This window comes from Cebus imitator, unplaced genomic scaffold, assembly GCF_001604975.1.
Source record: "Cebus imitator isolate Cc_AM_T3 unplaced genomic scaffold, Cebus_imitator-1.0 Scaffold618, whole genome shotgun sequence".
NCBI lineage: Eukaryota > Metazoa > Chordata > Mammalia > Primates > Cebidae > Cebus > Cebus imitator.
Window position 1 is genome coordinate 203,334 of NW_016107933.1, and position 16,052 is coordinate 219,385.

At 42.5% G+C, this 16,052-nt stretch overlaps 1 protein-coding gene across 2 annotated transcripts in view; it reads left to right on the plus strand.

The window, feature by feature from the left end:
• The first annotated feature begins 530 nt into the window (after positions 1–530).
• ZFP2 (ZFP2 zinc finger protein) overlaps positions 531–16,052 on the plus strand; it is a 39,492-nt gene continuing 23,970 nt past the window's right edge. The window contains exons 1-4 of one of the 2 annotated variants that reach the window (XM_017517119.2): positions 531–635; positions 3,234–3,330; positions 13,780–13,909; positions 14,237–14,332. The gene's annotated coding sequence lies outside the window, so the exon portion shown is untranslated. The remainder of the gene's footprint in view (positions 636–3,233; positions 3,331–13,779; positions 13,910–14,236; positions 14,333–16,052) is intronic. The other variant, XM_017517117.2, reaches the window with a different exon arrangement.

A 16,052-nucleotide genomic window follows, 5' to 3' on the forward strand; every position in this document is an offset into this window, starting at 1 on the left:
TCGGTCAAATACAACATTACCATCTAAGCTGCTACACTGATCTGCACATCTCCGAGTTCCAAAGCTGTAGATCCATTTGAAATTACCGGAACATAGGCCACACATTTAACTGATGGAGAATTTGTCCACATTCTGAAGGGTGATAATTCTCAAACACTTCGAGCAGCACCTGATAGTGAGTCAGCTGGCGGACGGGGTGTGGTGGCGATTCCCGAGGGGCCCGCAACGCGTGCCGCACTGTGCAACCTCATGTCTTCCTTACCCCTTGGCGAGGGGGGCCTCCGGGTTCAGTCCTTTCAGAGGACAGAGAGGCTTACCCAAGGCCGTCCCCTCTTCCCATGGGGTGGACGTCGACATGCTCCAAAGTGGGACATCTAGCCCGGGTAAGACGGCCGCCTGTGAACCCCGCGTCCCGCCTGGAAACCTGAGGGCGTGCGCAGCCTCCACACGGTGGACCCCTGCCGCTGGTCAATGGCACAGCCTCGCCCTGTTTGCCCCCCGCGCTTGCGCACTCCAACGGCCGGGCGGTTCTGTGGCCCCGCAGCCTTGTGGGAAATGTAGTCTGGTGTTCCGGGCTGCAGGCGCCGGGCGCGGCTGCGTCGGTCGCCAGCTGCTCCCGCTCCTGCTGGGAGAGGGTGAGTGCGGGGCCCGCGGCGGGGGCGCGCCAGCCTTGAGTCTCGTGGGCCACAGCTCAAGGAACTTAGGACTACGGGGCGAGGCGAGCCGCGCAGGGCCGAGGGGCCGGCCCGGCAGCGGATGGGCCAGGGGAGCGGCCTCACTGTACCTGTGGAGCGCCGGGCTCCCCTCAGCTTCCAGTGCGCTCCCTCTTCCCCAAGAGCTGATGACAGGAGCACTTTGGGAGCTATGTTTCCTCCCGCGCAGTCCCAGGACAGGCGCGGAGGTGGAATCACAGCCCGTGAGCGGCGGGGACGGGGGTTCGAACAAGGGCTACGCTGGCCACCACAGATCAGGGAGGGGCCCAAGGTTCCAGGAGTCGCTCGGACCCGGATTCCTTCTTGGCTTTCCCCGGCCAGCGCAGCCTCGTCCCGGGACACGCCGCGAAAGTGGAGCGAACCTGCCCCGCAGACATCCCGGGGATTCTGGGCCAGAGACCGGGGTCTCCCTGTGCGGCACCTGCTCTTTGTGTAAACCGCGTCTGGGGACCCGCCCTCTGGTTCTCATTCCTAGGGCATTGGCAGGGGGCTCCCCTACCATCTCTCCGTAAGAATGGGGAGGCCAACCAACCGGGTGCAGGTTTCTACCTCAGGGAGTCTTTTTTTTGGGAAGCCGTTTCAGTGTAACACAACTAGAAAATTCAGATTAAAGCAATCATTCAACATCTATCTAAATCTGCATGGCAGCGTGGATATGTGTATAAGCATAGAAACACTTTGCATTTTGTTTTTAAACAGAAATATATTAGTAGCTTTTTCCTCTATCTTAAAATTGAGTCATGAGATGCATTTTGTAAGGTGTTTGAAGTGCACACATCTTAAGTCTCATAATTTTTACTGGCCTGAACACCACCCAATGAAGATAAGGAATACACCTGAAAAAAAAATTTAGTATGTTAACACCATCTACTTATTACCAAATTTTAAATACATAATCATTTTAATGAGTGTGAGGGAAAGTATGGATGTGAATCCTCTCCTTAGGTTTTTGTGTTTTTTTTTTTTTCAATATTATAAACAATATAGGCCATCTGGCTACATACACCTTTGCATTTTGTCTTATTCTATAAATCTCTTAAAGTGGAACTTCTAGGTCAAGGGTACAGTAAGGCTTTTGATACCTCCTGTCTTATTCCCTCCAGAAAAGTGGCAGTTAATATAAACAATTGCAGTGTAAGAGTGCCAGATTTACCCACACCAACTCTCAATGTTAGTATTCGCTTGTACTTCTGAAAGGTGAAAAAGGGTTGTTTACATTTGCATTTTGAACACTAATGAATATTTTCATGCAGTTTGCATTTTGTATTTTAATTTTGTATCTGATACATAAGCATGTTTCCTGACTATGCAGAGATGTCGCAGGTTCATATGGACATGAAAACCTTTTCTTCACATTTGAGTGTTTGATATCATTGTCAGCGAAGCCTCCTGTCCCATAAGATCACAAAAATGTTTGTAGTTTCTCGTAGTACTTTTATTTTTTGTGTACATTTTAATTCTTTTCCAAATGATAAGCCTTTGTTACAAGTTATTTTTCTTTGCTGATATGTCACTTTTTTCATATCTTGAATTCATATACATATGTGTGTCTATACAAAATTGTACATATATATGTATATACACACGTATATAATTGTACATATACATACGTATATGCACACGTATATATGACCATTTAGATTGGTAGAATTTTAATTTGTTCCATTGATCCTGTTTCCTGTTTGGCTATAACATCCATGAGCTTGGAGAATTTATCTGTTTTATTTACAGCTGTATCCACCCCCATCCCCATGCAATGGTACCTGGTACAAAGTAGGTGGTCAACAATGTATCTGGTAAATAAGTCAGTAATACTGTGTTCCAATTCTTGTAGCTTTATAAATATTGGTGGGCAAGTTGTCTCTCATCAGTATTCTTTTTAAAAAAAGATCCTCGCTGTTGTACCACACAACTTAAACATTTTTTCAATAATTAACTAACTTTTTAAAAAAATCGAGATGGAGTCTCGCTCTGTCACCCAGGCTAGAGTGCAGTGGTGTGATCTTGGCTCACCGCAACCTCCACTTCCCTGGTTCAAGTGATTCTCCTGCCTCAGCCTCCCAAGTAGCTGGGATTATAGGTGCCCACAACCACTCCCTAATTTTTGTATTTTTAGTAGAGATGGGGTTTTGCCATTTTGGCCAGGCTGGTCTCAAACTCCTGGCCTTAAGTGATCCACCTGCCTTGGCCTCCCAAAGTGCTGGGATTGTAGGTGTATACCACTGTGCCTGACCCATGTTAACTTTAAAATATTGTTACTTAGGTGTAACTTGGTTGGGAATGTGTTAAGTTTATAAATTAAATTACATCCTAGGATATTGAGACATCTTGTGCAAGAATATGTCATGTCTCTGTCATTCATCTTTATATGGCTAAATAAGCATAATAAAGTAAACTTAATACATGAAAATTGTTTTCTTTATGTAGACAATATTCAGGTCTTACTTAGTTTATTTATTGTATTTTTGTTGTTGCTGTTGCAGGAGTCTTGTTTCTCATGGCTTCTTTCCCTTCCCTCAGCTCTGCCTCCTCTGACTTCTGTCCCTCCCTAAGGAAGAACCCCACAGGAAGTAAGGAGAAGGCAATGGCTGCTTGGCCTCTGCCATTGGGAGCTCAGGTGAGCTCGTTTTTCCTCTCTTACACCTACCCCTTACTCCTATACTGCGTGTGGGTTCACTGCCGAGGACAGGGTTATTGAAATAGCAGAATGCTGGATATTTTTCACAAAGCCCCCTCAGTGTTCCTGACCTCCATTCCCAGCTGCCACTTACTCATTAGGCTGGATACCCTGACCTGCTGTGTACTTGGTGTTGTTCAAGGGTCAGAAAGGGGAAAAAAATTATGTTAGAGTTGGTCCTGGTGCTTATAGGGCATACGGGCTCTCAGGGATCATAAAAGAGGGCACATCTGCATGGGGTATAATCATAGTTGTACCTGAATATGGTAATAAGAACAAGTGTGGGCTGGGTGCAGTGGCTCACACCTGTAATCTCAGCACTTTGGGAGGCCAAGGTGGGTGGATCACAAGGTCAGAAGTTCAAGACCAGCCTGCCCAATATGGTGAAACCCTGTGTCTACTAAAAAATACAAAAAGTAGCCGGGCCTGGTGGCATGTGCCTGTAGTCCCAGCTACTTGGGAGACTGAAGCAGGAGAATCGCTTGAACCTGGGAGGCAGAGGTTGCAGTGAGCTGAGATTGCGCCACTACGCTCTAGCCTGAGTGACAAAGTGGGACTCTGTCTCAGAAAAAAAAATAATAAAGAACAAGTATGGTTAGGAATTCAGGTTATCAGTATTCCAAGCCTGAGTGAAGGGGAGAATCAAGGGCGTGGCCAGGAGAAGTAGGGAGTGTTTGTCCATCTCAAGGGTTGGGAAAGTATAACTGGAGAGGATTTGGTATAATTGAGTCAATGTGTTCAGAGTTTAAATCCTGACTATACCATTTAATAGCTACATTGTCTTGGCAAGAGGCTTGACTTTCCTAAAGCATTATTCCTCATGGTCATAATAGGAATTACAGCATTAACTAAGTGTCTGCCGTATAGGTGGCATTGTTAAGAATTTCACATGGCTCATTTCATTTAATAATACCTACTTCATAGGTCTGTTGAAAGTTCAAATAAGTAAAAAAGGCCTGGCATGGTTCCTGGAATGTTGAAAGTATTCAGTAAGTGGTAGGCATTCTTAGTGTCATCCCAGCCAAGAGCCTGGTGTTTAGACTTCTAGAGGTAGAATGAAGGGAGCAGTGACTGATAGACATGCTTGGCTGGAGTAGAAGAAATCAGATAAGAATTGTAGGACCAAATGTCAGGAAGAAGGAGTTTGTGTGTTTGTCCGGGTGGTGGCCATGGGGGTGGAGGTCAGTCTGAGGAATTTTGATAAGGGAGCTGGCGTGATCAAAGCTTTTCTAGGAAAAAGTAGTATCCATGAGATAGAGGGAAGCATGGAGCTAGGAAAGTAGGTGAGGATTCCAGGTTTCTCTGGAAAAGAAAATAAGGCATCAGAAGACTTGGCCCTAAGTTCTTTTTTTTTTTTAAGGGTAAACTTACTTAGCCTTGTTGTCTAGAATACTGAAGACTTATGATGTTTTCTCTTTTCATAAAATTATATGTTTGGGGTCCTTGATTTATTAGGATCACTTGTTTATTTATTAGAGACCAGTTTAAAGAAGGCTTCTTGGAGGCAAGTATAAACTTGTGATTTCCATTTGTACTACTTTCTTCAGTATTCTCAAACTCAGCTATAAAAGGCAAAATAACTTTTTCAAAATGGGGGTATTAGAGAAAGGGAGTTTTTGGAAGAGGGAAAGGTTGAAAGGGGAAGCATTCAGAAGATTTTGGTTGATGGCAGTTGTGGTTTGGTTGTCAGTAATCTAAATTTTAATTTATTTAGTCAAAATAGTGTTAATTTTTAAATTAGTTTTTTCTGAGGCACAGTTTAATGAAATAACCCATTTTAAGCACAGAATTCATTGAGTTTTAACAAATTTATGCACCAACATAGCCACCACCTCAGTCAAGGTATAGAACATTTGCATCACCCGAATCAGTGTCCTCATGCCACTTCTAGTCCACATTCCCTACCCCGGGCAATCACTGGTTTGATTTCTGTCAGTATAGTCTTGCCCTTTTCTAGAACTTCATGTAAATGAAATCCAACAGTATGTATACTTTTGTGCTTGGCTCTTTTTGCTCAACATAATGTTTTGCAGATCTATCCATGATATTGTATGTAGTAATAGTTTGTTCCTTTTTATGTCTAAGTAGTATTCAGTTGAATATACCACCTTTTGTTCATTCGGTTGTGACAGATATTTCAAGTTGTTTCCTGTTTTTAGCTATTATGAATAAAACTGCTCTGAACATTCACGTATGAGTCTTTGTGTGGATATACAGTTTCATTTCTCTTGGGTAAATACCTAGGAGTGAAATTGCTGGGTCAAGTGTACATTTGAATTTGTAACAAACAGCTAAACTGTTTTCCAAAGTATGTGTACCATTGTACATTCCCTCCAGCAGTATTTGAGAATTCCTGTTGCCCTATATCCTCTTCCATGTTTGGTATATCCGTTTCCAAGAGCTGCTGTAATAAAGTGCCACAAATTGAGTGACGCAAAACAATAGAAATGTATCATCTCACAGCTTTGGAGGCCAGAAGTCTGAAATGAAGGCATTTACAGGGCCATGCTCTCTGAAACTTGTCAGTGAATCCTTCCTTGCGTCTTCCTAGCTTCTAGCTTCTGGTGGTTTGCTAGAACTCTGGTGTTCCTTGGTTCATGGCTCTATCATTCTAATCCCTACCTCCTTTTTCACCTGATGTTCTCCTTATGTGCTGATATCTTCAAATAGCCATTTTTCTTTATAAGGATGCCAGTCATATTGGAGTGTGGGCCTACCCTACTTCATTATGACCTCATCTTAATTAGTTAAATTTGAGACAACCCTATTTTCAGATGAGGTCATATTGCAAGGTACTAGAAGTTGGGACTTCAACATATCTTTTTTGGGGGACACAGTTCATAACACTAGGTATCATAAGCCTTTTAAATTTGAGTTATTTGCAAGGGTGAAAAATGGAATCTCATGGTTTTTAAAAAAATTCTTATTATGCAATAATTTCAGACTTTAAAAGCTGCTGCAAGGCTAGGCATGGTGGCTCATGCCTGTAATCCCAGCACTTTGGGAGGCCAAGGCAGGTGAATCATGAGGTCAGGAGTTCGAGACCATTCGGCCAACATGGTGAAACCCCATCTCTACTAAAAATACAAAAAATGAGCTGGGCATGGTAGCACACACCTGTAATCCCAGCTACTTGGGAGGCTGAGGCAGGAGAATCACTGGAACACAGGAGGTGGAGGTTGCAGTGGATTGAGATCATGCCTCTGCCCTCCAGCCTGGGCAACAGAGTGAGACTCCATCTAAAAAAAAAAACTGCTACAAAAAATAAAACAATTTCTGGATAGGCTTCATCTAGATTAACATTTTGCCATTTTCCTCTCCCTGTATACACACACATACATAAATATAAATATATAAACATAAATATGTGTGTATGTATATATATTTCCAAACCATTTGAGAATAAGTTACAGACATCATGCCCATTTAACACTGTGTCAGTGTATGTTTTCTATTATCATATATAACAAAAATACAGTTATCAAAATGAGAAAACTTACACTGATACAATACTATTAGCCAATCTACAAACCTTACTTGGATTTTGCCACTTGTCCCACAGGTGTCCTTTATCTGGTGCAGGATTCTATCCAGATCACACATTGTATTTAGCTGTTGTGTCTCCTTGGTCTCCTTTCATCTGGAATAGTTCTTCAGTATTGATCTTCAATGACTTGGATAATTTGAAGAGTGCAGGCCAATTATTTCATAGAATGCTCCTCAATTTGGGTTTGTTTGATGTTTGCTCATAATTTGATTCAGATTTTGATTAATTAAAATTTGAGGCTGGGCTTGGTAGCTCACACCTGTAATTCCAGCACTTTGAGAGGCTGAGGCGGGCGATCACAAGGTCAAGAGATTGAGACCAGCCTGGCCAACATGGTGAAACCCCATCCCTACTAAAAATACAAAATTTGCTGGGCATGGTGGTACACACCTGTAGTCCCAGCTACTTGAGAGGCTGAGGCAGGAGAGTCACTTGAACCTGGGAGGCGGAGGCTGCAGTGAGCTGAGATTGCACCGCTGGACTCCAGCCTGGTGACAGAGCAAGACTCTGCTTCAAAAAAGAAAAAAAAATTGAGTGGCTGATATATTCATGGTATTCAAAATTCAAAAAATATAAGTAAGCATTCACTTAAAATAAGTCTTCTTTCTATCCTTGTCTCTAAGCTCCCTGTTCTCCATCCACATAAAAAGGTAATGATGCTCATTTTTTTTTGTTTTCTATTAGTTTTATAATTTTAAATTTACATCCTTGAGCTATCTGGGATGTATTGTCTGTGATGTGAAGTAGGGGTCTAGCTTCATTTAACATGATGTTGTGAAGCATTTCATCAGTCCGTCTACTTGTTAAACATTTAGCGCCTCTCCACCATGTGCTAGGCCATGTTCTGGATACTGGGGAAATAGCAGTGAATAAGAGAAGCAAGGTCTCCTTCTCTTAGATCTTATTTTCCATAGGGAATGCAGACAATAAAAAGGGAATATTATTGAGGATAGTGTTAAGTGCTGTGATGAGGACACAGCAGGACAATATGGTAGAGTGTCACTCAGGGCCGTTTTAGCTTGGCAGAAGAGCGGCCCCTCTCAGGAGATGGCATTGGAGCTGATGTTACTGAAATAACCTGCTCACTCTCTATAGACTTGAAATGAAACCTTTAAAATAGGCCAGACTGTCATGATCTTGGCTCACTGCAACCTCTGCCTGCCAGGTTCAAGCAATTCTGCTTCAACCTCCCGAGTAGCTGGGACTATAGGTGTACACCACCATGCCCAGCTAATTTTTTCTATTTTTAGTAGAGATGGGTTTCACCATGCTAGCCAGGCTGATCTAGAACTCCTGACCTCATGATCCGCCTGCCTCAGCCTCCCAAAGTGCTGGGATTACAGGCATGAGCCACTGTGCCCAGCCCATTTTGCTATTTCATAAAGCGACTCTCCCCTCACTTTTCTTTTCAAAAGTTTGGTTACTGTTCTCATATATTTATCCTTCTAGTCGAACTATATTATCAAGTTCCAACAGTAATAGTAAAAAAGTAAAAATATGCAGTTCTGATTTGAATTTCAAAGTCTGTAAGTCAATTTGAGGAAGATTGCTATCTTTACAATGTTCATTCTTCTTATTAAGTAAAAAAAAAAGATGCTTCATTCTATTTAGATCTTTCATTATGGGCTTTGTTAACTTTTTATAGACTGATCATAAAGATCTTGCATATTTCTCTTAAATGTATCCTTAGGTGTTTCATTTTTTGTTGCTGTTGTGATTGGGGTTTAATGATTGTGATTTTGTAAAGAAAAAAAATTGGATTGCTAAGTATTTGTTTGTTTGCTTTTTATTTATTTATTTTTTTGAGATGGAGTTTTGCTTTTGTTGCCCAGGCTGGAGTACAATGCTGTGATCTCAGCTCTCTGCAACCTCCACCTCCTGGATTCAAGCAGTTCTCCTGCCTCAGCCTCCCAAGTAGCTGGGATTACAGGCATGTGCCGTCACAGCCAGTTAATTTTGTATTTGCAGTAGAGACGGGGATTCTCCGTGTTGGTCAGGCTGGTCTTGAACTCCCGACCTAGGTGATCCACCCACCTCGGCATTCAAAGTGCTGGGATTACAGGCGTGAGCCACCGCACCCAGCCGGATTGCTAAGTATTATATCTGAAGATATTTTGCTGCTGTGGTGCCTAAACCTTCATCACTATCATATTTTCTTTATAAATTATATTTTCATCATTTATAATATCCTTATTCTATTTGATATGCAGTCTTTTCAAAGAATAACAATATCAAAAAGCCTTTGTTTTTAGGTTTAGGAAAACTTCTGTGTGGATAAACCCATGAATCTCCTTATATCCTGTACTGAATGTAGTGCTGGAGGGAAAATGACCCATACTAAATGGAAAGGAGGAAAGGAACAAAACATCATAAGGGATTGATGACAAATGTATGATATTACTAAGTTTCATGTTTACTTTTTTTTTGGAGACAAGGTCTGACTCTATTACCCAGACTGGACTATAGCAGTGCAATCTCAGCTCACTGCAACCTCCACCTCCCAGGCTCAAGCCATGCTCCCACCTCAGCCTCCTGAGTACCTGGGACCACAGATGCACACTACCATGCCCAGCTAATTTTTGTCTTTTTTGTAGAGACAGGGTTTCATCATGTTACTCAGGCTGGTCTCGAACTCCTGAGCTCAAGCCATCTGCCTGCCTCGGCCTCCCAAAGTGCTGGTATTACAGGCATGAGCCACCACGTCCTACCATGTTCACCTTTCAAGATGCCTTTTGTAGTTACCTAAATCAGCACTTTACCAGTCCACAGCTGGCACAGGGATCTGCAGTGCATTTTGCAATAGAAGCTCTGCATGCTGGGCACAGAGCCAGCACTTAAGGTGGTGACAGTTTAGGGAAGCAAGGAAGACCAGCACATAGCAACTGGATTTGGACTTTTATTTTCCTACTGTAGTCAATAGACAAGGTAATTTATTGAAAAAAGTGGATTATTTTTGGAAGGGGAATCTTGTATTTCTGATTTGATGCCTTCTTTCACCAAATAGAGGCTTATTTTTTTTTCACATATTCTACCTTATCTATGTTATTCTCGATGCTTTCTTTTTATTTGCATTTGCCTGCCATCTCCTGTCTCTGCCCTCCTCTTTTGAAATTTTAAACTTGTTGGTTTCTGTTTTAGGTATATCTTTTGTAGGTTCCATACAGCTGGATTTTAAATCAATTTTAGAGTTTTTGTCTTTTAATAGGAGAAGTGAACCATTGATGTTTGTCACTATATATGCTTAGGTATTTTTCTGGTTATTTATTTATTTATTTATTTATTTTTGAGACAGAGTCTCACTCTGTTGCCGAGGCTGGAGTGCAATGGTGTGATCTCAGCTCATTGCAACCTTTACCTTCTCGGTTCAAGTGATTCCCCTACTTCAGCCTCCAAGTAGCTCGGACTACAGGCGTGTGCCACCATACCCAGCTAATTTTAGTTTTTTTTTTTTCATAGAGATGGGGTTTTGTCATGTTGGCCAGGCTGGTCTCAAGCTCTTGACTTCAGGTGATCCACCCACCATAGCCTCCCAAAGTGCTGGGATTACAGGTGTGAGCCACCATGCCCAGCCTCTGGTTATTTATTTATGGTTATCACGCTGTCTTATTTCCTTTTTTCTCCTTTCTTTACATTTGTTGAACATCTGATGAATTTTTTAGTTCCCTTTCTCCTTGGATAAAATGGAAATCTGCACTTTTCCTGAAAATAATTTGTCAGTAATTTTTAATATATTTTTGGTACTTTGAAATATTGATTAAGTAAAATTAGAGAGAAAATGAGGTAGAAAGATACACAGTGAACTCTGATTCTGTGTTGACACTTTTTCTGGAGTTCCTAGTCTTGGATATGAAGTACACAAATTTCTTGGAAATGGGGTTTGCTCTGTTTTGTATGGTTCTCCTCTTTCTACTACAGTTGGCCCTTAAATAACACAAGTTTGAATTACACAGGCCCACTCTGATGCAGATTTTATAAAAGTGGCCCAATAAAAGTTACACTGAGTGTGCCTGCCTCTCCTGCCACTTACTCCACCTCTGCCACCCCTGAGACAGCAAGACCAACCCCTCCTCTCCTTCCTCCTCCTCTGCCGTCTCTAGGTGAAGACGAGGATGAAGACCTCTATGCTGATCCACTTCCATTTAATGAGTATATGTGAAATAACTGTTTATGTTATTAGTAAGCCTTCAAGTCAGCAGTAGGTTATTAGGAGTTAAGTTCTGGGGGAGTCAAAGGTTATATTTGGATTTTAGACTGTGAGGGGTGTTCGTGTCCCTAACCCCGACATATTCAAGCGTCAGTTGTGCTTTCGCCCTTTGCTTATTTACATATTAAAATGCTCTCTGTCCTTAAATGATGAAAACCTTTTCTGTTGCTTTATTTCTGTTACCTATTCTTATTTCCATAGTCTTACTCTCAGCTTCTTTTTTTTTTTTTTGAGATAGAGTCTTGCTCTGTCGCCAGGTGCCAGGCTGGAGTGCAGTGGCGCAATCTCGGCTCACTGCAACCTCCGCCTCCCGGGTTCAAGCAATTATCCTGCCTTAGCCTCCCAAGTATCTGGGATTACAGGCGTGCACCACCATGCCCAGCTATATTTTGTATTTTTAGTAGAGACGGGGTTTCACCATGTTGGCCAGAATGGTCTCAATCTCTTGACTTCGTGATCCACCTGCCTCGGCCTCCCAAAGTGCTGGGATTACAGGCGTGAGCCACTGCGCCCAACTACTCTCAGCTTCTTTACAAAAAGCTTTAAGTAATTTATCTGTCTGTACACAGTGGCTCACACCTGTCATCCCAGTTCTTTGGGAGGCTGAGACGGGTGGATCACTTGAGGTCAGGCGTTTAAGACCAGCCTGGCCAACGTGGTGAAACCCCATCTCTACTGAAAATACAAAAATTAGCTGGGGGTGGTAGTGGGCACCTGTAATCCCAACTACTTGGGGGGCTGAGGGAGGAGAATTGCTTGAACCCAGGAAAAGGAGGTACAATGAGCCAAGATCGCACCACTGCACTTTAGCCTGGGCGACAGAGCAAGACTATATCCCAAAAAAAGCATAAAAGAAAAAAAAAGAAAAAGTAATTTATCTGGCTTTTTTCTTTTTTGATACGCAGTTTTGCTCTTGTCATCCAGCATCCAAGCTGGAGTGCAATAGCGTGATCTTGGCTCACAGCAACCTCTGCCTCCCGAGTTCAAGTGATTCTCCTGCTTCAGCCTTCTGAGTAGCTGGGATTACAGGTGCTCACCACCACACCTGGCTAATTTGTATATTTTTAGTAGAGACAGGGTTTCACCATGTTGGCCAGGCTGGTCACAGACTCCTGACCTCAGGTGATCTGCCTGCCTCGGCCTCCCAGAGTTCTGGGATTACAGGCATGGGCCATAATCTCAGCCTGTTTTTGATTCTTTATGTCTTATTTATGCTTCTGTCCACTATAAACTCACTTCTGCCTCCACCACACTGCTAAAATTGCAAATTTTTACATCAGGAGCTCTCTTTTCCATTAGCATTCTATTTGTCTGACCCCATGACCTCTTTCTTGAAACTCTTTCCCCTGACCTTCCAGGTGAATCTCCTATCTTTCTGATTCTGTTGCTTGCCACAGTTCTTTTCTTGGCCATCTTCTCATCTCACAACATAGAGAGTTGGATGCCCATAGGGAGTTGGGTTCAAGTTCCAGCTGTGTGATCTTGGATAAGTTATCTAATGTCTTTAATCCTCAGATTCCTCATCTATAAAATGATTAGTGCCATCAATCTAGGTTCTTCTATGGGTTAAATGAGGTGAGACATGTGAATCTCCTATTAGTAAAAACTGAATAAAATGTTAGTTACCATTTATAGTAGCCACCACTCAGTTGGGTTTTCCCTCATGAAATGGATATTAAATGTTTACAGTATTTTAGTTCCTATGCTAAGGGCTAGAGCAGTGGACTTACACATTTGAAATGCCAATTTCAAGTATAGCTGAATTTGTTATTGGTTCTCTCATAGAACAACCACATTCTAGATTCTCCCTGTTTATACATGCTTTCCTCCATTAACTGGACTTCCCACTTGTCTTATTCCCACTTGTGCTCCTTTGACATCCTGGAGCCTCTAGGGCAGTGAGTCAAGCTGTGAGACCTGGCCGTGAATTCCCCTGCTCTTGTCAGATGTGCCTCTTCCCACCAGGAAAAGCTCTCTGACCCACTGGCTCCCCCATCAGCTGGGCCAGATACAGCCTACCCTGTCCTCAACCTAATGGTCTCACATCCCTGCCAGCCTGTGGAATTATTCAAACAAGCAAGTCACATCCTTCCATGGTAACCAAAGGTCACCCCAACCCGCTGTCACTACAGAGCCTGCTCCCATAGTCCCTGCTGGTTTACCAGGTTCCTGAATGTTAACCCCTTTATGACCCCTAATGGCATGTGGTGCCCTCCTCCCCTGGGCCGTGACTGTAAGTGGCTGATAAATTGTTGTTGTCCTCATCTGTTCAGTGTAAAGTGTCCTGTATTTGGTCATCGTGTACCGTTTAGGTCAGGGATTTCCTCCTTCATCAATGGGGTGAATAGGAGGTGATCACAACACCACCCCTTCCCCTCCCAGGGGAATCTAGAGCAGCCGGTAGTGCCCTTCCCTATTTCTCACTTATACCTACTCTTCCTGACCTTAACTCCCAAAGCACTTTTTATATTATGTCTCTGGTTATTTTGTGATTCGTTGCAGATATTTTCTTCCATTTGGAAGGCAGCATGTTTTCTCATGCAGATCTTTGTGCCCTGTCCTTCTAGTGCTCCTGGCTTTTCACTTCCCTCTGGGATTTTGTTGGAATAATCCCTTATTGAGCAATTTTTACTTTCAGGAGTCAGTGACCTTAAAGGATGTGTCTCTAGATTTCTCTTGGGAAGAGTGGATTCAACCAGATTGTGCTCAGAGGATGACAGTGTATGGGAACGTAATGCTGGAGAACCACAGGAACCTGGTTTCACTGGGTAAGGACTTCTTGTAACTCAAAACCTACCTCTTGACACCTTTCCCCCCTCAATTGCAAATTTTCCCCTATAATACCTCCTGTGTGACCTCTGAAATTTATGGATTTGGACTGAAAGTCTCTGATCATAAGGCATTGTTTTAGGGTGTTTGTTTGGTGTCCTCTCTTTCAAGGTAGAAGATCTTTTCTGTATAGAATGGAAAATGCGGAACTTCATAAGCCACACCTTCCTTATTTCAGAAGCCCTGAGGGAGAACAGATCAGAACTGTGCTAGGATTGGTGTTTAGACTAAGTTCAGAACCCAAACTTAATGTCTTTCCTCTCAAGCAGGAAATCACCTTTCCAAACCCAATGTGACTTCCCAGCTGGAACGAGAAGAACTGAGCCTGATGAAAAAAGAACTGCCTGAGGGTGGCTTTCCAGGTAAGTGCCAGGCTGCACAGATTCGCTACATGAATGTGTCTCTTTGGGGAAAATCACTTCAGAGATCCTTGGGTCTCTGCAGAGACGAGGGCCACTGGATGTGTATTCTCAGATGATACTTCCACATTACTGATGGGCCTCATTTCCCTAGGGCTCACTTAGGTCATCTTGGAGGGAGGTGGTACACTATGAGGATTAAATAAAAGGAGAATAAATTAATAAAGGAAGAAAGAAGGGAGGAAGGGACAGAATGGAAAGGAAAGCAGGCAGGAAGGGAGGAAACACATATAACACAGTGATATGTGTGATGTGGGAAAATAAAGCAGCATAAGGGAACTACAATAGTTAACGAGAGTAAGATTTCACAGGATAGTCAGGGAGGGCCTCTCCTTTAATGTGACTTTTGAACAAATACTCAAAGTGATGGGTCATGTGGGAGAACACTGGGGGACATAGGAAACAGCAGGTGCAAAAGCCCTAAAGTAGGAGATGACGTGGCATTGTTTGAAGGGGAGAGTGCCAGGAGATGTGATTTCTGTAAACCTTACCTTTCAGTTCTGTGAAAACATCTATTTGTACTATTTTTTTTTTAAATTTCTGTGAGCCACTTTCTCATTCTCTGAGTGTTCTTCTAAATAGCAGTCTTTCTAATGCATGCATTAAGTTCACTCATCTGTTTGAGAATATTTAATTTTTTTATTTCTGGTTTTCTGGTATGTATGTGCAGCAGTTTTTCCCTTGCTCCCTAGATTATTTTATTTATGCCATTTTCATTGATTATTGTCATTCTAGTGGGTTTTCTGGAGGCAGCAGAAGCAAACACATACATTTTGATATGTGTTTTCATCTCCCACTTCTTTACCCCCTTCATGCTTCCCCACTGGGTTGGAACTTAAAGCTTTTTCACTTGTTTTATTTTAAATTGCATTTCACACCGTATTTTACTCATCATTTTTAATGTCGTCTACCTACTAACATGTAGGCTCATTGAATTCTTTTGAACATGTTGTTGTTTACATTCCCTGCCTACAACATTTTCTGCTGGAGTAAGTAGTTAAATATTTGTTGAGTGAATACTGAATGATATCAAGTAGAATTTTCAGAAATCAGGTGAAAATATAAATTCGATTTTGTGAAATTCATATCAATACAGATTACTGGGATGAACAAATGAGTGGGCAGGGCAAAACAACAAGGGTGGGACCCTCAGGACAATAACATATTGAGGGTGCCAAGGATGCTCTGGTGAAGGTGAGTGGCCCAAGGAGGAGGAGAGGACCCAGCAGAGAACAGGGTCAAAGAGAGAGAGAAGAGCCGAGGTGGAGTATGATAATGCCAAGTACGGAATGAAAATGCCTGCTAGGCTTGGTGATTCGGGAGTGACCTGGGAGCCAGGGAACAGCCCATTTAGTGCTGAGAGAAAGATGCTGTGTGCAGAAAAATGAAGGAGCAACAAGCAAGTGAAGACTTTTAAGTACACACTGTCATTTCAACAAGGTCATCTTTGAAGGAAACGGAAGAAAGAGTAAGAACTCAGAACTCTGTGGTTTTTTATTTTTATTTATTTTTTCCCATTTATTTATTTTATTGCATTTTAGGTTTTGGGGTATATGTGAAGAACATGCAAGATTGTTGCATAGGTACACACGTGGCAGTGTGATTTGCTGCCTTCCTCCCCATCACCTACATCTGGCATCTCTCCCCTTGCTATCTCTCCCCA